Genomic DNA, 15387 nt, shown 5'->3' on the forward strand with positions numbered 1-15387 from the left:
TACACCAAGAAAGGCCTCACCATTGTCTTCCAAAGCTTCAACATTACATTCTTGTTTTTGTATTCTAGTTCTCTTGGTATGAATGCTTCCTCACCACTGACTCAACATGCAAGTTAACCTTTAAGAAATCATGTACGAGTACTCCCAAGTCCTTTTACACCTCAGATTTTTGAATTTTTTTCCCGTTTAGCAACAGTCCATTCTTTTATTCCTTCTACCAAAGTGTATAACCATACACTTCCCAACACTATATTCAATCTGCCACTTCTTTGCCCTTTCTCCTAATCTGTCTGTCATTCTGCAGGCTCCTTGCTTCCTTAAAACTACCTGCCCCTTCAACTGGCCACAAAGCCATCAATTCCATCATCTGAATCATTGACATATGATGTAAAAAAAAGCAGTCCAAACACTGAACCCTGTGAATAGCACTAATCAATGGCAGCCTATCAGAAAAGGCTCTCTTTATTCCCACTCTTTGCTTCTTGACTGTCAATGCTAATATTTCCTATAACGCCATGTGGTTTTGTAAAGCAGCCTTATGTGTGGTGCAAAATCCAATACACAACATCCACCGATTCTCCTTTGTCTATCCTGCTTGTTATTTCCTCAACAAATTCCAACAGATTTGTCAGGCAAGTTTTTCCCTTAAGGAAGCCATTCTGATTTTGGCCTGTTTTATCATATGCCTCAAAGTATCCCAAAACCTCATCCTTAACAATCAACTTCAACATCTTCCCAACCATTGAGGTCAGGCTAACTTGCCTATAATTTCCTCTTTTTTGCCTCCCTCCCTTCTTGAAGAGTGGAGAGACATTTGCAATTTTCCAGTCCGCTGGAACCATGCGAGAACCTATTGATTCTTATTATTAAAGATCAATACTAATGACTCCACAATCTTTTAAGCTACATCTTTCAGAACCCTGGGGAGTGGTCCACTTAGTCCAGTGGACTTATCTACCTACAGACCTTTCAGATCCCCACGCACCTTCTCCCTAGTAATAGCAACTACACTCACTTCTGCCCCGTGACATTCTCGAGCTTCCGGCACGATGTTAGTGTCTTCAACAGTGAAGGCTGATGCAAAATACTTATTCAGTTCATCTGTCAGTTCCTTGTCCCCCATTACTAACTCTGCAGTGTAATTTTCCAGCCATCCAATATCTACTCTGTCCTCTATTTCACTCTTTATATATCTGAAAAAAAAACTGATACCCTCTGTAATATTATTGGCTAGCTTAATCTTTCTTCCCCAACCCCCACCCCACCCTGGCCATGGCCTTTTTAGCTGCTTTCTATTGGTTTTCAAGTTTCTCAATCCTCTAATTTCCCACAAATTTTTTGTTCTATTATACAGCCTTATTTTTCCTTTGATGTTGCCTGTCACAGTTGCTGGAAAAAAACTAAAACCGCTGAGAAACTGAGTATGGAAATTAACACTGTCTGACACACTTCTTCCAAGTAACTAATTCCAAGCTGAAGAAGGTATGTTCGATCTTTTATTACAAAACCAGCAAAGGTAAATGATCTTATGGTGACAAGACACTAACAAATCTAAGTTAGCAATACAACGAAGATCATAATGAAATTAATTAAACTAAATGGAGCTGTCAACAAAAAATGCATTCCTCCCAACTCACCCTCTCTCAACAAGACTAAATTGACGAAGGCAAAGCTAGAATATGTAACTATACACGTTTGCTTGTACCACGCCCAAACCCACTTGACAAATTACCCATAACAAATGTACAACACAAAATACAATACAGACAGAAAATAGATAAATGGCTCCTACATTGGCTTTGATTTTTCTTGTCAGCCACAGTTGCGATATCCTGCCTTTAGAATACAGCACTACTTCTTTGAATTGTGTCTATTCTGCAACTTCTGAATTGCTCCCAGAAACTCCAGCTGCCGCTGCTCTGTGATCTTCCCTGTTGGTGTTCCCTTCCAGTCAACTTTGGCCAGCTTCTCTCTCATGCCTCTGTAATTCCCTTTATTCCACTGTAATACTGATACATCTAATTTTAGCTTCTGCTTCTCAAACTGCAGTGTGGGTTCTATCATATTATGAGCACTTTCTCCTAAGGGTTCCTTTACCTTACTCTCCTTAATCAAATCTGGTTGATTACACAATACTGAATCCAGAATAGCTGAATCCCTACTGGATTCAACCAGAAGCTGCTCTAAAAAGCTACCTTATAGGCATTATACAAATTCTCTGTCTTGGGATCCAGCACCAACCTGATTTCCCCAATCTACCTGCATATTGAAATCCCCATGACTATCATAAAATTACCCTTTTGGCGTGCCTTTTCTAACTCCCATTTTAATTTGTAGCCCACAGCCTGGCTACCGTTTGGAGGCCTGGATATAGCTCACATCAGGGTCTTTTTACTATTGCAGTTTCTTAATGCTATCCACAAGGATTCTACATCTTCTGATCCTATGTCACCTCTATCTGGGGAATTGATTTCATTTTTTAAAAAATCAACAGAGCCACACCCCCATCTCTGTCTACCTACCTGCCCTTTGAATACAAAGTGTATCCCAATGATAATCTTTCAGCCACTACTCAGTAATGCCCACAACATCATATCTGGCAATCTCTAACTGCGTTACAAGATCATCTACTTTATCCTGTATACTGTGTGTGTTCAAATACAACACCTTCAGTGCTCTTTTCAATTTTGGCCCCCTTTTACACTTTAACTCATCTCACTGACTGCAATTTTGCCCTGTCATTTGCCTGTCCTTCCTGACAGTCTCACTACACGCTGCCTCTGCTTGTCAACCACAGCCCCATCCTCAGACCTATCAAGCCAGTTTCCATCCCTCTGCCAAATTAGTTTAAACTCTCCCCAACAGCTTCAGCAAACCTGCCTACAAGAATTTTCGTCTCTCTCAGGTTCAGGTGTCAACCTATCCCTTTTCTACAGGTCATTCCTTCCCCAGAAGAGATCCCAGTGATCCAGAAATCTGAAGCCCTGCCCCCTGCACCAACTCCTCAGTCACACATTGATCTGGTAGATCATCCTATTCTTACCCTCACTGGTGTGTGGCACAGACAGCAATCCAGAGATTGCCACCCTGGAGGTCCTGCTTTTCAGCTTTCTGCCTAGCTCCCTAAATTCTCTCTCCAGGACCTCTTCCATTTTCCTACCTATGTTGTTGGTGCCAATGTGTACCAAGACTTCTGACTGATCACCGTCCTCTTTGGAATGTTGTGAACCAGGTCCAAGACATCTCCGACCCTGGCACCTGGGAGGCAACATGCTGTCCAGGTGTCTCTATCACATCCACAGAATCTCCTGTCTACTCCTCTAACTACCACTGCTACAATCCTCTTCTTTCTACCCCTCCCCAACCTTCTAGCCACAGTGCCAGACCATGAACAGTACCCAAAATGGTATACTTATTGAGGGGAAAGGCCAGAGCAATACTCAAGGAAAATAGCTACCAGTTTACCTGCCTCCTGCAACTTAGAGGTGACTACCTCCCTGTAGCTCCTATCATTTCCTCATTTGCTCTTATGAGCCGAAGGTCATTGAGTTCCTCAACACATTCTCAATCGCAAAACTTAATGAAGTTTTGCTAAACATTGATATTGGCCTGCTGTTCCAAAAAGAACAACCACCATTAATTACATGTATTTTATATGATACCATGCATTTGAGTTGCAGAAAGAGTACATTCATTAAAGTAAACAAAATTGGGAAATGCACTTTTGTTTTTCTGACCATTTCTCAGGAAAATGTATTTCACTTGAAGGCCTGCATCATTTGAACATTACTCTCCTTTGTGCTCTGTCAACGCAAATCTTTGGCTCTATGGATTCCTCATGACAGGTTTTGGCCTGAAACATTGACTGTTTACTCTTTTCCATAGATGCGGCCTGGCCTTCTGAGTTCCTCCAGCATTTTGTGTGTGTTGCCATGGCTTCAATCCTTTCTCCCTTGGGCTCTCTCTCAGTCAGGGTTGAGGATGATTTACTTCCTTTCAGTTGTATGGGTTCTAAAATGACCCGTGAGGCTGACGTGGAGATGTGCGATTTCTGCCACAGATCAAGCAGGAGGTTCTAGGTGGGACAGGTATTCTTGGCCAATCAGAATTCTCCGAGCCCACAACAAATTTTGAATTGGATGATCCATAAAGTATGGGTCTGTTTATCCCATGTACACCAGAAACTGCTTTATCTCACTGTCCAATTAGCGTCAAACTTGAATCTAGAGTGAAAACGTTTTCATTTTCATTTCAAAGTCACCTCAGCTTTATACACCTAGCTTAACATCTGAAAGCAACTTGCAAATATTAAGCTTTCAGTGCATTTCCTGTAGAATAAAGATCAAAGGAAACAGGCAGTACCGGGGCATGACTATGAAGGTGCCTTTTGAGATTGTTAATGTGAGCGCAATCTGATAACACTCACTATCTTTAACTACCTGTTAATAACAGAATCCGACTGCTTCACAATCAATTTGCTGGAGAGTTTAACCGAAGCCCCCATGAGGCTATCACTTACTGACTTTTGTTGAAAGTGGCTGCGGTGTGTAAAGGCTTAAAATGCAGAACTCAAATTCTAATGACCCAGAAGATGTTTGAAGTCCCAAGCCACCAGAGTTTACTGTTGCAAATTGATTATAGATGAAGTGAAGGTTGACATTATGCTCTCACATTGACTTTGTTTTTCTCCAGTTCACGTTTACTAATGTCAAACAGGCTGATCACACATCAGGAATATAATACAGTGGTGCACAGGAACAGGTCTTTCAGCACATCTACACTGACCACGATGTCACTAATTCCTTCTTCTGGCACAAGGTCCATATTCTTGCATTCCCTGTCTGTTCATATGTCTGTCTTAAATGCCTCTTCGGTGTTGCTATCTTACATATTTCTACCAACTCTCCTGGCAGCATGTTCCAGATATCTACCACTTTCTGTAAACTTACCTTGCAAATCTCCTTTAAACTTTCCCCTCTCAATAAACCCATGCACTCTACTATTCTTTAATATCACCCTGAGGAAAAGAATCTGGCTACCTACCCTCCTAAATGCGGCCTGACTGAAGTTTTATACAAATAGCTATCTTTTAGTGTGAAATCCGGACTGATGAAGACAAGCATGCAAGTGTGGGAAATCTAATAAATAAACTGGGCATAAAAGCTGTTCAATTTACTATCTGAAGGGAATGCTTCATCATATTTTGCTGATCAAAACCCTTCCCAGTTAGAACACAGGGAGAATTCATCTTGTCCTCAATTTCCACTCCACATGCCATGCAAGCACTTTTCAGAGCAGCTGCTTGGGCCTCGGGAGTGACCTTTGGTTTCCAGTCACCTTCTCACTAATTCTCCAGTTCCCTAATTGTGTGTGTTACTCTGGACTTCCAACATCTGCAAAATCTCTTGTGTTTTATCATTAATTCTCCACCTGACTCCCACTTAAGAGTTCTCCTTATTTGGGCTCCTACATTCCTTCAACAATGCACAACATATCTTCAAGCAAAAGCCCACTCAATCTTTCATTTTGGTACCTTGAAGCCATGGGAGAATAAAGTTGAATTTAATAATTTCAGGTGATCACTCTGCTTTTCTTCTCTTCAATGATCGGTTTTAATTTATTTTTCCATTTCCTGTCACTGACTGCTGCTTTTTATTGACAAAATCGACAGTTTTTGTCTGCACACTATCACCAATATTTCCTTTATTCCACCCACCCAACCCCTGCCAGATTCATCCCTTCCCCTCTCTGTATCTTAGAGAACAGATCTATTCTCAAATTTCTTGTTCTGATGAATGGTCCTTTAACGAAAAAATTAATGTTTTTCCTCCCCAACTGATGCCAACTAACCTTCCAAAGGTTTCCAGCATTTTCTGCTTTTGTTTTAATCTCAGGAGCTTCAATCTTTGAATAGATTATTAAGACCAGCTACAAGTAAATATTTCATCTCTTAATTGTTATTTCAAATGCAATCTTCTTCCACTTACCTTTTCTAAATCTTGTGCAGTACATACAGGATAATGTTAGTAAATGTAATCTTTATCAATAACTTTAACCCAGTAAAAAGAATTAAATTATGTGTGAGTAGGCACATAAATACAGAAAGATCATAAACAATATACAACTGGACCATATTATCTGTGAAGCAGTTAATAGCATAACCACATAAGCTGGTTGATTCATACAATTTGAAATAAATACAGGTACAAAATATTCCCCTTCTCTTTCTCAGAAAGAGAAGTTGAGAATTAAGCTGAACAGGGCTGACTAGGACATGACTAGCACACTAATTTGCAAGGGAAGTGTCTCTAACATTAAAAATTACCTAAGGCACTTCACAATACACCATCTGAGGTAAATTAATGTCAAATTAGATGAGATAATGGAAGAGGTGGCCAAAAGCCTCAAATGAAAAAGACGTTCATGATGATCAATAAGGTGAGGACTTCAGTGATACACTTTAAAAATGAAGAATCTATGTCATTGAAGGCTCCTTGATGATGGAGTGGGGCAAAGTAGGGGATTCAGAGGTCAAAACAAATATATATTGGAAAAATTACAGAAACTGTCTCTTTAAACAATGTTGGTGATTAGAGCATCTCTTACCTTCACCAAGATTATCAATTATGACTCTCTTAAGCACAAAGAGAAGATGTTTTATCAATACCTTATTCTTGATCTATTCATATGTTTGTTGCAACAATTCACTGCAATGGATGTTGAACATAATTTACAAATCACCTCTACAAATCGAGACTGCATTCTATATCATGCCAAGGAATTAACCTGTAATTTTGGTTTGCAAATCTTGGGAATAAATTAGCATTGGGGAAGTAATACCAGGGGCACTCCTGGGAGGTTGAGGATAACTCCAGCTCTGTAGTGGTTCTCCCACAGATAGGTCAAGGAGATGCTTGACAACACATGGGGCTGGAGAGGGGATTTGTTGGGATGGTTCTGTATTCCACAAATTTAAAATGGCCCCTGCGTGGTCCTATTACAGAGACTTGACTTGCTACCTGCCTTCCTTCATTTTGAGCATTTATGGAGCAGGGGCATGAAGCAATGAAGACTTTCCAATTCTTCAGTGAGCATTTTCATTCTCTGTTTCCATGACTGGATTTAGGAATTGGACATCAGGTCTGCGGGAAAGTATTAATCAGGAGAGTGAATCTATAACTCAGGTCCTCAAGTCTGGCAACATCCCTATAAATTTTCTCTCCACTTTTCAATGTTATTGACATTTTTCCTGTAGGTAGATGGCCAAAACTGTGCACAATACCCCAAAGGCCTTACCAAAGTTTCATACCTCTCTAAATTATGAACCTCTCTACCTAGGACTCCATTGTCAAGGAATTGTGGATCTATATTCCCAGATTCCTTTGTTCTACAACAATCCTCAGTGCCCCACTGTTCACCGAGTAATTCCTACCCTGGTTGGTCCTACCAAATTGCAACACCTTACGCTTGTTTGCTTTAAATTCCATCTGCCATTTTTCAGCCCGTTTTTCCAGCTGATCCAAATCCTGCTGCAAGTTCTGATTGTCTTCCTTGCTGTCCCCTACGCCTCCCAATTTTGGTGTTATCCAAAAATTTTCTGATCCAGGTTACCACATTGTCATCCAGATCGCTGATACAGATGACAAACAACAACGAACCCAACACTGATCCTGCAGCATACCCCTAGTCACAGGCCTGCCATCAGTGAGGCAACCATTTACTACCATTTTCTGGGTTCTCCTCCAAAGCCAATATCTAATCCAATTTACTATCTCATCTTGATTGCCAAGCAAGTGAACCTTCTTACCCAACCTTCCATGTGGAACTTTGCCAAAGGCCTTGCTAAAGTTCTTATAGACAATATCCACTGCCTTTCCTTTATCTACTTCCCTGGTAACTTAATCAGAAAACTCTGTAAGATTGTTTAAACAGGGCTTTACTTGCACAAATTCAAGTTGACTATCCCTAATATCCTGTCTATCCAAATATTTATATATCTGGTCCCTTAGAATGCCTTGCCCACTTGCCCACTACAAATGTTAGGTTCACTGGCCTACAACTTCCTGGCTTATCCTTAGAGCCTTCCTTAAACAATGGACCACCATTAGTCATCCTCCAACCCTTTGGCATCTCACCCATGGCTAAGGATGTTTTAACTACCTCTGCTAGGGCCCCTGCAATTTCTACACTAGCCTCCTATGGGGTCCAAGTGAACATCTTGTTAGGGCCTGAGGATTTATCAACCCTAAATTCCATCAAGACAGCAAACACCCCCTTCTTTGTAAGCTGTTTATGGCTCATGACTTCACTGCTGCTTTGCCTTACTTTTGTAGACTCTGTGTCCATCGCTCAAGTAAAAGCAGGTGCAAATCATACATTTAACATCTCCCCCATCTCTTCCGGTGCCGTTGATAGATGACCACTCTGATCTTCCAGAGGATCTATCCTTTTGCTCGTAATATACCTGAACCTTGAGATTCTCCTTCACCTTTTCTGCTAGGGCAATCTCATGCCATCCTGCTTTATTTCTTACGTGTTCTCTTGCATTTGCAGATGGAGTTTAATGTGGCCAGATGTGTAGTGTTGCACTCTGGAGATCAGTTGTAAAGAGATGATTGTACACTGCAAGAGCCTTAACAGTGTTGATGTGCAGAGAGATCTTGGGGGATCCAGGTGCATAGCTCCCTGAAAGAGCTTACACAGGTTGATAGGGTGGTAAAGAAGACAAAGGGTAAGCTCGCCTTTATTAGTTGTGGGACTGAGTTCAAGAGTTGGGAGGTTATATTGTAGCTTTATAAAGCTCCAGTTGGGCTGCATCTGGAGTATTGTACTCTGGTTACCCCATTATAGGGAGGATGTCGAGGCTTGTAGGTTACAGAAGAGGTTTACTGGGATGCTGCCTGAATTAGTGGACATGTAGTATAAGGGGAGTTTGAACAAACCTGGGTTGTTTTCTCTGGAGTGGCGGTGGCTGAGGGGAGACCTGATAGAGGTTTATAAGACTGTGAGAGGCATAGATAGAGTAGAGAGCCAATATCTCTTTCCCAGTGTTGAAAGGTCTTGTAGCAGACGGCATACATTTAAGGCAAGGAGGCCAAGTTCAAAGGAGATGTGCAGGACCTGTTTTGTTGCACAGAGTGGCGGGTGCCTGGAGTGTGTTACCCAGGGTGATGGTGGAGGCAGATGCGATCGAGCTGTTCAAGAGGCCGTGTGATGGGTACATGAAAATGCCTGATATGTGCATTTATTGGCAAAAGGGATTAGCTGAGTTGGACATTTAATTACTAAAGTAATTAGCTTGGCACAGCGCTCTGTGCTGAAGTATCTGCTCCTGCTCTGTACTGTTCAACATTTCATGCCTGCTGGAACTGGCAAAGTAGAACCTCAGTGGAAGAGATCTCTGACATTGATAATGGAGGAATTGATCCTGTATCTCCTGAGATGCCCGCCACTTAGAGTGAAGCAATACAAAACAAAAACACCAAATAGTCTGGCCTACGTGGTTGGTTGAACAAAGGTAGCAATGGATGCACCATGTTAGGCCTTCCTACATCTTCAGTGTAACTGTAACACTAAATCCTGCATTCTGTCATTGCTTTTCTCTTCTACTACCTCAATGTGCTGATGTGGAGAAATTATCTGTATGGATGGCATGCAAAGCAAAAGCTTTTCACTGTGGCTCTTTATGCGCGGTAATAAATAAACTAATGACTAATTCTGTTTTCAGGTAGAGAAGATCATTTTAACCAGGGTACATTACTGATACATCATTGGTGCATTTGTGAGCTTGTCAGGTAATGATAAGGGGTTTGGGCTTATCTACAAAGCTGCCTATCGCATATTCCCACGCGGTGCAAAATATTGCAGGGTCATAAGGTCCAACAGGAGCAATCGACACCATCTAAGGTGAAGAATGAAGAGAATTGACATGAGAGGAAGACTAATGGACTATATTCCTAAAAATAATTGTAAGCTACCTGTTCAATTCTTTGACAGGTCTCCTGAATTTATCATCTCAGCATCATTAGTTGAAATCAAGTAATAAAGCAAATTAGCAAGTCAAAGTAACGCCATTCATTACTCACATGTGATATTGAAATTTTAATGCAGAAGCAAGCAATTGCATCTATTTTATCTGACTGCAGAGTCTTTTGGTGCAAACTGCAATTCATATTCTAATTGTCAAGCACTCAAGCGATTTTGTTTTCATTAAGAAATAACTTCTAATAAGTCTCCACATTATTTCCCCATCATTTTTTATTTAGGGAAATATTTTCTTGAAATAAAATTGTTCAGGTCTAAGTACCTCCATGTTCACTCAAATACCTCAGATAAAAGCAGGCCCAATATGTAGATTTCCATAAATACATCTGTTAATTCTCATTACCAGAGTATAGTCTGGGTGGAAATGTCAATTAAATGCTATCGCACTTTTAGGGATTCTACAGCTTGACTAAGGCTTTAGGTATCAGCCCTAACACCAGCTAATTAAGTTGCCTGTTTGCAGCTGTTGAGAGACTCGATCAGGTATAATTAAAACCAAGCAGATGACAGCAGTGGCATTTGTCAGATTCATGTGGAGTTAAAATCCCCATCCTGACAGAAATGTCAAACTGATACCAGCTCAAATCTTTCAGATATGTTCGAGCCCAAGCAAGTGGCACTTATCAGATGAGTGCTTGGTGATAACCTTTAGGGATTTCTAAAAAGCAAATTTTTAAAAGTCTAGTGTCATAATCTGGGCAAAGACCTCCGCTTTGAGGTCTTTCAAATTCCACAGCATCAAAAAAAGGGTTATCAGTCAGCCTCTCCGGCTCTTGCTAGCCGGCTGAACTTTCTTATTACCTTTCTCCCTGCTCTGTCTACATTTCTGAGACGCATCATGGAAATTCTTTTGGCTGCAAATCAAGCTAAAGATGAATTGCATTTATATACAGTATCAGTTTTTAAATCCTACTTGTACCAAAGTGTTCTATGGTCACTGAACTACTTCTGAATTACATTGACAATTAGATGCAAGGTACTGTAAGACAGCTGTTTTACTTGTAGATGCACACAGAAGTGTTCTACAATTAGCTATCTGAAAAAAAATTAACTGCATGTATAGATTATTAATCGCCATCTACCTTGTTGTGACTTTGCACATTATCGTCTACCTACACTTTCTCTGTAGCTGTTACACTTTTCTCTGCTTTGTGTTATTATTTTACCTTGTTCTATCCCAAAGCACTGAGAAATGAAATTATGTATACTGTATGAACAGTATGTAAGACTACCCCTTTTCACTGCTGCTTGGTACATGGGACAATAATAAAACAATTCAAATGCTTTACTTAAAATGTTGCCGTAAGATCTTTAAAAGATAAATGCAAAATCAGATTGGTTTAATTTCTCATGCAAAAGATCACACACGCCAACACAGGGAACACTGGCCCTTCTCAAATGCTCTGGTCTAGACTTGAACTTTCAGTAAAACCACGTATTCGTGCCAAGCACCTAATGCTGTGCGCAAGATGGAAAATGGGTAAAAGAATCAACTGCAAGACAAAGATAGGCAAAATGAATCAGACTTTTTTGGTTATGGCTGGCGGTTTAAAAGGGAATCAGCTTGACATCACAGAAATCTCGGAATTTGTGCTGATCCAGGAGTTACTGAATGACAGATTCCAATTCATATGGAATCCAGTGGTGAAACTGGTCTTGTTGAGATTGCCCGGGTGAACAATGGTGGCTAACGGCTTCAATCTTATGCCTATTCATTTTACTAAGGACTCAGCCTGTGGTAAAGGGGGAAGTTATTAATTTTGTATTGTACTTTAATATTTTAATGATTAGTATATGTTTAATTCATATATTGTAATATGCTTTTAAAAATTACTTACATCAATTTAAATAGTTTTCTGAGTATCTGACCTACAATGAGGTCTACACATTGCAAATTCCCAGGTGTGGAGGCTGTGTGCAGTCTGCTTTTCACTGAGCCTCCAGAGGTGTGTGCAGGTGAGTCCCAGGTGCCATTTCTGAGCACCTGCAGACCTTACCAATTGTGCAGGCATCCTGCTAATATTTCCGGAACATTCTTTGGTCAGTGGTCGTTAAACTCATGTGCATTTCCACCCTTACCTGCTTTTGTACAGTAGGTTTCATCCTGAGATTTAACAACTGTGAACACTCCAGCAGCAGCTGAGTGAACATAGAACATAGAAATCCAGCACAGGAACAGGCCATTCGGCCCACAATGTTGGCCGAAACAGTTAAAAAGCAAATCGAAAACACCCAAATACTAACCCCTCCTACCTACACCATGTCCATATCCCTCCACCTTATCACAACCATGTGCCTATCAAAATGTCTGATAAAAGCCTCTAATGTATTTGCCTCTACCACCATCCCAGGCAGCGCAGTCTCAGCTTACATGAACCCTCACTTCCCCTTGAACCTACCCTTTCCCACCTTCAATGAATGTCTTCTTGTATTAGACATATCAACCCCAGGAAACAGATACTCTGTCCATTCTATCTATGCCTCTCATAACCTTATAAATCTCTATCCTATCTCTCCTCAGCCTCCGACACGCCAGAGAAAACAACCCAAGTTTAACCAGACTCTTGTGATAGCACATGCCCTGTAAACCAGGCAGCATCCTGGTGAATCCCTTCTGCATCCTCAACATCCTTCCTCTTGTGGGGTGACCAGATCTGGATGCAATACTCCAGATATTGCCTAACCAGAGTTTTACGGAGTTGCAACTGAACGTCCTGGTTTTTGAGTGGGGCTGAGGCGAAGTTCTGAGTTTTTACAGAGGTGGAAATTTGCAGTCTTACTAGTGGAACAGTTATAGGTCATTCCCTCAAAGTCAACTATACATCAAGCTCAGCAAGAAAGCTGCAAAAGGTCTCACTCAGTTTTAGGAAGTTTTAGTGATGACATTAATAGCTGGAAATCTAAGATTCTGACCTGGACCTTTTACCCATATTTAATTGAATAAACTTCATTCTCATTTGTTATCAGAATTCAAATAAACAGGATGATCATTCAGAGACAGTGATCATTTCAGAGATGTGGTCTGTAATGCAGCTTAACATCATGTTAATACACACATGGAGCATGTTGTTTTAACTTTGAGCAGTAGGCATCTAAAACTTTGACACATTCCTATAGATATGATGTAGAGGGTACATTGACAGTATATTGCATCACAGCCTTGGTATGGAAACACCAATGCCCTTGAATGAAAAATCTGACAAAAAGTAGAGGAAACAGCCCAGTCCATTATGGGAAAAGCCCACCACGCCGTTGAGCACGTCTACACAAAACGTTGTCGCAGGAAAGCAGCATCCATCGCCAGGGAACCCCACCATCCAACGTCATGCTCTCTTCTCACTACTGCTATCAGGAAGAAGATACTGGATCCTCAGGGCTCACACAACCAGGTTCAGGAACAGTTACTACCCCTCAGGCATCAGGTTCTTGAACCAAAGCGAATAATTCACAGCTTCACTTGGCCCATCACTGAAGTGTCGTCACAACCCATGGATTCACTTTCAAGGATTCTTAGAAACATAGAAAACCTACAGCTCAATACAAGGCCTTCGGCCCACAAAGCTGTGCTGAACATGTCCTTACCTTAGAAACTGCTAGGGTTACCCATAGCCCTCTATTTTTCTAAGCTCCATGTACCTATCCAAAAGTCTCTTAAAAGACCCTATGGTATCCGCCTGCACCACCGTTGCTGACAGCCCATTCCACACATTCACCACTCCCTGTGTAAAAAACTTACCTCTGACATTTCCTTTGTACCTTCTCCCCAGCACCTTAAACCTGTGTCCTCTTGAGGCAACCATTTCAGCCCTGGGAAAAAGCCTCTGACTATCCATTCTTCATCTCATGTTCCCAATATTAATTGCTTATTTATTTATTTATTAGTATAATTTCTTTCTTTTTGTATTTGCACACCTACTGTCTTTTGCTCATTGGTTGAGTGCCCAGTTGGTGCAGTCTTTCATTGATCCTATTATGGTTACTATTCTATATGGGTTTACTGAGTATGCCAACAGAAAATGAATCTCAGGGTTGTATATGGTGACATACATGTACTTTGATAATAAATTTACTTTAAACTTTGAGCTTTATTACCAGGAGATGGAAAGGAGAAGAGGACTAAGAAAAGATACTAAGCAGACTCCAACAAAGCTGAGGGAACGTGGAGATGAGTCATTACAGGGATTTCTCAGACACACTCCTATAGATGACCAAAGAAGACAACAAGCAGGAAATTGAACCATGGAGAGGAGGCATTGTTGGAGAACAGTGGGAAAGGCTTCAGGTTGATGAGACATAAGTCAGGATAGTAATGAATTTGTGAATTCAGTAAGAAATCTTTAGTACAGTGAGTGAGCCAGGGGTCAGTCACCATTGCAGAAAGATGCTTACAAATTGAGTGGACAACAGCAAGTTCAAAGATACTAGATGGGAAACAAGGTCGCAGTTAGAAAAGAGGGTGGGTGCAAAAGAAGACTGAGCAAAAGAACAATGACCGTAGAGTTTAAAGGAGTGGTACAGTACTTGGGGCAAGGAGACAATAACATTGTCAATTAATACAGGGTTTGAAGGATTAAAGGTTTGATCAGAAGAGCAAAAGGAGAAAGAATAAGTTCAAAGGCTATGCAGTAATTAGAGTATAATTTGTTGAAAACATGATTTAAATTCTTTGGCAATGGGTCACGTCAGGGAACATCTGGTTCTGTCAAAGGCAATACAATTGAATAGTCACTCAAAGTCATTTTTGCAAATGCTATTGAGTCCATTGTAAGAATATCAATGTGCTCTCCCAGGTCAACATCCTCAGCACATGGGCTACATTTGGCAGGCCACATCATTACACACCTGGCAATGGACATCCAAAACAGGTACTCTGCTTTGTCATGGGAAGAGATTACTAGGCGGACAGAGATAAAGATTCAAGGACGTGCTCACATCCTCCCTGAGGAAGTGTCACATCCTCATCATCTTCTGGCAATACACACAAAATGCTGGAGGAACTCAGCAGGCCAAGCAGCATCAATGGAAAAAAGTCCAGTCAACATCCTGCCGAAGGGTCTCGGCCTGAAACATCAGCAGTACTTTTTTTCATTGATGTTGCCTGGTCTGCTGAGTTCCTCCGGCATTTTATGAGTGTTGCTTAGATTTGCAGCATCTGCAGATTTTCTCGTTTGTCTTCTGGCAATCTCTGGTGCACGACCATTCAAAGTGAAAAAGGAACAATCAAGGAGGCACTGACAACCTTGGCTCCACGCGTGGGCGCACACACAAGCTCAGCATGAATGGTTTTGTGGTCTAAGATGGCAACACTGAAGTTTAGCGACCTCTTGCTGGTGACCAATAAAA

The sequence above is a fragment of the Hypanus sabinus genome, chromosome 8 (genome assembly GCF_030144855.1).
Source record: "Hypanus sabinus isolate sHypSab1 chromosome 8, sHypSab1.hap1, whole genome shotgun sequence".
Taxonomy (NCBI): Eukaryota; Metazoa; Chordata; class Chondrichthyes; order Myliobatiformes; family Dasyatidae; genus Hypanus; species Hypanus sabinus.